We start from the raw sequence: 6,695 nt of genomic DNA, 5'->3' as shown, positions 1-6,695 counted from the left end.
CAGCAGAATGCAGAGTCCTCGTTGCATATCCAGTTTGTTAATCTATTTCTTTTTATTGGGGAGTTGAGGCCATTGATGTTGAGAGATATTAAGGAATAGTGATTATTGCTTCCCGTTATATTCATATTTGGATGTGAGGTTATGTTTGTGTGCTTTCATTCTCTTTGTTTTTTTGCCAAGACGATTAGTTTCTTGCTTCTTCTAGGGTATAGCTTGCCTCCTTATGTTGGGCTTTACCATTTATTATCATTTGTAGTGCTGGATTTGTAGAAAGATATTGTGTAAATTTGGTTTTGTCATGGAATATCTTGGTTTCTCCATCTATGTTAATTGAGAGTTTTGCAGGATACAGTAACCTGGGCTGGCATTTGTGTTCTCTTAGGGTCTGTATGACATCAGTCCAGGATCTTCTGGCCTTCATAGTTTCTGGCGAGAAGTCTGGTGTGATTCTGATAGGTCTGCCTTTATATGTTACTCGACCTTTTTCCCTTACTGCTTTTAATATTCTTTTTTTATTTTGTGCGTTTGGTGTTTTGACAATTATGTGACGGGAGGTGTTTCTTTTCTGGTCCAATCTGTTTGGAGTTCTGTAGGCTTCTTGTATGCTTATGGGTATCTCTTTTTTTAGGTTAGGGAAGTTTTCTTCTATGATTTTGTTGAAGATATTTACTGGTCCTTTGAGCTGGGAGTCTTCACTCTCTTCTATACCTATTATCCTTAGGTTTGATCTTCTCATTGAGTCCTGGATTTCCTGTATGTTTTGGACCAGTAGCTTTTTCTGCTTTACATTATCTTTGACAGTTGAGTCAATGATTTCTATGGAATCTTCTGCTCCTGAGATTCTCTCTTCCATCTCTTGTATTCTGTTGAAGTTTGTATCTACAGCTCCTTGTCTCTTCTTTTGGTTTTCTATATCCAGGGTTGTTTCCATGTGTTCTTTCTTGATTGCTTCCATTTCCATTTTTAATTCCTTCAACTGTTTGATTGTGTTTTCCTGGAATTCTTTCAGGGATTTTTGTGTCTCCTCTCTATGGGCTTCTACTTGTTTATTTATGTTTTCCTGGAATTCTTTCAGGGATTTTTGCGATTCCTTTCTGTAGGCTTCTACTTGTTTATTAATGTTTTCTTGTGTTTCTCTAAGGGAGTTCTTCATGTCTTTCTTGAAGTCCTCCAGCATCATGATCAAATATGATTTTGTAACTAGATCTTGCTTTTCTGGTGTGTTTGGATATTCCATGTTTGTTTTGGTGGGAGAATTGGGCTCCGATGATGCCATGTAGTCTTGGTTTCTGTTGCTTGGGTTCCTGCGCTTGCCTCTTGCCATCAGATTATCTCTAGTGTTACTTTGTTCTGCTATTTCTGACAGTGGCTAGACTGTCCTATAAGCCTGTGTGTCAGGAGTGCTGTAGACCTGTTTTCCTCTCTTTCAGTCAGTTATGGGGACAGAGTGTTCTGCTTTCGGGCGTGTAGTTTTTCCTCTGTACAGGTCTTCAGCTGTTCCTGTGGGCCTGTGTCTTGAGTTCACCAGGTAGGTCACTTGCAGTAGAAAAGTTGGTCTTACCTGTGGTCCTGAGGCTCAAGTTCACTCGTGGGGTGCTGCCCTCGGGCTCTCTGTGGCGGCAGCAACCAGGAAGACCTGCGCCGCCCTTTCAGGGAGCTTCAGTGCATCAGGGTTCCAGATGGCCTTTGGTGTTTTCCTCTGGCGTCCGACATGTATGTGCAGAGAGCAGTCTCTTCTGGTTTCCCAGGCTTGTCTGCCTCTCTGAAGGTTTAGCTCTCCCTCCCACGGGATTTGGGTGCAGAGAACTGTTTATCCGGTCTGTTTCCTTCTGGTTCTGGTGGTGTCTCAGGCAGGTGTCCTGCCGCTCCTGGGCCCTCCCCCACGGGAGTCCAGAGGCCTTATACAGTTTCCTCTTGGGCCAGGGATGTGGGCAGGGGTGGGCAGTGTTGGTGGTCTCTTCCGCTCTGCAGCCTCAGGAGTGCCCACCTGACCAGGCGGTGAGGTCTCTCTCTCTCACGGGGTCTGGGAGCAGAGAGCTGGTGCAGGCCGGGATCCGTAAAATTTTTTAATGATAACATTTCATGGCCTCTCTGAAATTGTAAGCAAGCTCACTAAATGAAAAGCTTTCACAATCTCCAGGATGTAAAGAAATGGCATAAAAATGGTCCTCTAACTCTGTCTTGAAATGGCAGTCGGAGTAAGCAAGCAGGCTGTAGTGCTCTCACAAGTTCCATAACAATCTCTATGTGTTTGATTTTTTTCTTAATTAAGATAAGTGTGAGTTAGCCATTGTAACACTGGCAATCCTTAACCACAGTCTTTAGTTCTCCTTGTAACACCAGAGCAGAACCTCAACTTTGGAAAGCAAAACTCAACTCCAACAAACAATCTGGTCTCTAAATCCAGTCTCCAAAACACCGCGTCTATCCCTCATGCCATAAAGTTTGACTGCCAGTTCCTGCATATGAACGCACAATGGTGCGGCCTTCCATACTTCATCAAAGAGATTTTGCCCTAAATTCTTTTATGAGCCTGGTTTCTAGGATAAAAATTGCATAAAAATATTATCCCAATTTAGACCTGTTTCCCTGGGTTGGCTCATGCCACATGTTGTCTAGAATGGCTCCATTACCAGTTTTAAGTCAACTTTCTGTTACCAATGTTACAATTTTTTAACCATATTCGATAACTTAAAAGCCAATAATCTATAAGCAAGACATGTAGAGAGTATTTATACATTAAAACCAACCAGAAACAAAAATGAAGTGGCTGCACATCTTTAATATTTAGACCAAACACCATTTTTACTTTTTCTAGCTGTAATTTTAAGAGAAGCACCTTGTCACCGCTAAGTCTAATAGTCAGTCAGGGATTTTTCTAAGAGAAACAGCCATCAGCTCCCGTACCATAGAAGCTGAGGAGCTGCTAGCGCCTTTAAGATTGGCTCCTGCAGACGCTCAGCTGGGGCAGCTTCTCCTGCTGTCCTAGGCTCCTAGCTACAGGTGCAGGGCTCCAAGGGCTGATTGAAACTGCTTTTTTATTTATTTGTTCCATTTTGAAATGAGTTAAAACCAAATCAAGACGTGAACGACTGGCAGATAAAGTTTTTTACCATTTTTTTCTTTTGAACATGAAACATAAAACATTTAAGTAACGAGAAACAAAGACCACAGACATGAACTGACAGACATGGACAGCTTAGTGCACAAAGAACAGACAATAGACATAGAGGGAACAAACTAGATGGTGTCCCACCAAAGGGACTCAGATATCCAACCTATGGAACCCAGGACCAGAAATAAGCATCTCCAATAGGAGCCAGCAGAGAGGTGGGACGTCTCCTGCCTTCCTTCTGTCCCTAGGAGAGCACTGGAAAAGTTTAAGCTCATTTTCCTTCTCTTTCTCCAAAGCATACGGGGAGAGTCCGGGAGGACTGTTTTTCCCAAACCCATTCTCTCTATGGCTAGGTTGTAAATTATCTCTAGTCAGGGTCCAAAGACTAAAACATAACTCTAAAAGAACACATACGCAAAAATACTTTACCATTACCTTGTCTTTTTTTTTTTTTTACAAGTTTTACTCACACTCACCCCAATATGTCCCTCCTTCTGCGCCAACCAGCTTCCCGGGACGACCCATCAGAAAACCTTCTCTTTCCCAATCTAGGTGGGACCTCCATTTGTCAATGCCTGCACCAACAGGGCACCAAGAACTGGACGTAAACCTGAAGGATTAAGAAACACACATATTTGGGTCATTCGTATCATAAGAATGCCAAATCTGTAGCTTTATTCACTGAATATATACCCCAAGTTCACCGGGTGGAAAATCCCAGGAAGCACAGTGGGAAAACCTGACTTAAGGCTTCAGGAGCAAAAGACTAAACACGTGCCCCAAATTTATTGGGGAGAAATCCAGGAAGCCCAGCCTAAGTCCCAGGAACAAAGACTGAGAACAAAAGACAGGAGCGAATGGACCATCGCCCAGGTATACGCCCAGGTCTATGCCCCATGTGTCGCTATCCGGCCAGAGGGTACCTTGGTTAGGAATAAAAGGCTTCTACCTGCATCAGCAGGGCTCAGCAGGGATCAAACGCTGCAGGGGACCCAGGAGGGTCCGACATATTTTAACAAATATTCCAGCTAATTATAACACTTTTGAAGTTAACAAACCTGTGACTTTAAAGAATATGTTACCATCTTTATTCCACTGTAGTGATTGGAATTGTAGAAGTAAATAGTTGATGGTTTCATTCTATTTGCTGTGTAAACCCATTAAAGTTTGCTAAACTGTGAAAACAAAAATCTATGAAACTTACGTAAGTTCAGAAAAGTAGGAGAGCATTATTAAATCATTACATGTTATTAGAACAAGGAACTTTAGTTTATGTTACTCTTGCATTATACAATGGGCATTATGTCCCATTTGTTATTAAAATGTTATTAATGACACAAATCATAGTTAACTGAAAATTTAATCTTTAATTTTTATTTGAATATCCAAAATATACATTTTAACAAAAAATTAGTGTAAACATCAACAAAGGAAAACCCTTATCTCTCTAAAACATGTGCCATTCTTATATTAGCACATGTATATTCCATTTTCACCTATGCAAACCATCCTATAATTTGCTGAGAAATCACACACAGCTCTTCCAATGTACAAAATACATTCAAGCTAATTTTCATTTGTAAATAAAAATTTGTCCAATGTTTTTTATAAATAAAGAGACATAAAGCAAAGACTCAAACTCAAACCAGTTGCATTTTAGTTGATGCTAATCTCATGTAATTCACAAATGTATCAGCAGATGGCAAACACGAACTCTACATTTGTTGTGTTTGGCTTTAGCCTAATGCAGTAATTGGCAAAATTCATGATAATTGTTTATTGATGGCTTGGTTTTGCACAGAGTTCTTCTGAACAAGCAATTTAGTAGTAGTTTAGGACAAGATTATATGTCTAAAACTGGCTTTGACAGTCAGGAAAACCGAGGCGGGCGGGGTGTAGAGTCTGGGGTTGATCACCCAGCAGACTTTTCTCTGAAGGAAGAAAACTTGATTCTCTGGGGCTGGCATTTTCTGAGCCAGAGAGAAACTCTCTGAGGCTGGAGAAAAGGGGTGGAAAATCTCATTCTGTCTCTGTCTCTGTCTCTGTCTCTCTGTCTCTCTCTGTCTCTGTCTGTCTCTGTGTCTCTCTCAAACACAGGCAGTGCATGAAGGAAGCTCCAATAATTTTACATATATACATTTAAACACACACCTCACACACACAAAACATTTGGTGAATGAGGTAAAACTCAAACAATCCCCCCACAGCTTAGCTATAGCAGCAAAATCTTTCAAGTAGTACAAAAATTACAGTTTGATTACATTCTCATGAACGATTACAAAAACCAGTATATTACCCAATACTTTACATGAATAAACATTTTATGTATTATAGGTGAAAAAATTACTTCCAAGAACCCACGTACATTGGTAACTAAGCAACTTGTTATAGGTTAACAAAGTGTGAGCAAGTAAGGCAATTTTCTCAGTCAGTTTTTCTTACTGGCAGGCTGCAATTTGGGCTACAAAGAAAGAATACATTATTTTATTATTTAATCTTAAAAAAATCTCTAAAATCAATTATTTTATTATTTATCTCTAAAAATCTTAAAAGAATCACAAATATAGAAACACCCATTTCTACCTTAAATCCCCAGGGCACATCTACTCATTAACAAATTTTTTATTAAATCATATCAGCAAGCTGAGTGCAAAAATGAGTCTAAGAAATTAACAACCACCTTGGTCACCAGGCCAGCCTTCGCAAGAAAGGCACCCCAGCTCGTGCCAGTCAGGCGGCCACGTTCTTTCTAAGTTGTTCCCCATGATTTTCTACAGCAGAGCCACTAACAAAAATATCTTGACCTAACTTTCCTAACAACCCACATCTCTAAGTTCTTTTCAAGGGTGGTGGTTGAGTCATTGATCTGCTCCAGCAGCGATGTTTGAAAAAGATCATAGTTATTGCCGTAAGTGCCAACGACACTGCCTAGGGAGGGCCTTGGAGCCTGCAGATTAGGAGGGACATGAAGACTTCAAGAGCAACCGGCAGAGCAATGCTCCACAGCAGCATGGAGTCCTCAGGACACAGCCATTGTGACTGTGCTAACCAATGGGCCACGTTCCATCAGTTCCAAAGCTTTTTGCCGTTTCTCTTGCATGGCCTCCAACAATTATATGTCTAAGTGACCATTTTATCCTAAATGCTACTTTACCCTAAATTTCCTTTTATTGTTGTTTTTATTATACGTCTGGGTGTGGATGTGTGAACAAAGTGCAGCTTTCTGAGGAGGTCGGACATAGAATCCCCCTGGAAACAAATTTACAGGAGGTCATGAACCCCACATGTGGGGGCTGAACTCAGGTCCTCTGATTCCTGTTTATGATCTCAGCCTCCGAACGATCTCTCTCCATCATGCCCCACATTTCTGAACGTCTGATCTTTATACTGTATCCTTGTCTCTAACACACAAATGCAATTTAAGGAATTCTTTAAAATGAACTCTTATGAATCTTATTAGGCCCTTAGGAGAGAGAATAATATGTCTAATAAGAACACAAATGGGGGCAGAGGGAGGGAAGGGGAGGGAGGGAGAGAAGGAAGGAGAGGGGAGGGGAGGAGGGGGAGAGGGGAGAGAGGG

The sequence above is a fragment of the Rattus norvegicus genome, chromosome 6 (genome assembly GCF_021556685.1).
Source record: "Rattus norvegicus strain SHRSP/BbbUtx chromosome 6, alternate assembly SHRSP_T2T, whole genome shotgun sequence".
Taxonomy (NCBI): Eukaryota; Metazoa; Chordata; class Mammalia; order Rodentia; family Muridae; genus Rattus; species Rattus norvegicus.
Note: the sequence above shows the minus strand (reverse complement) of the source record.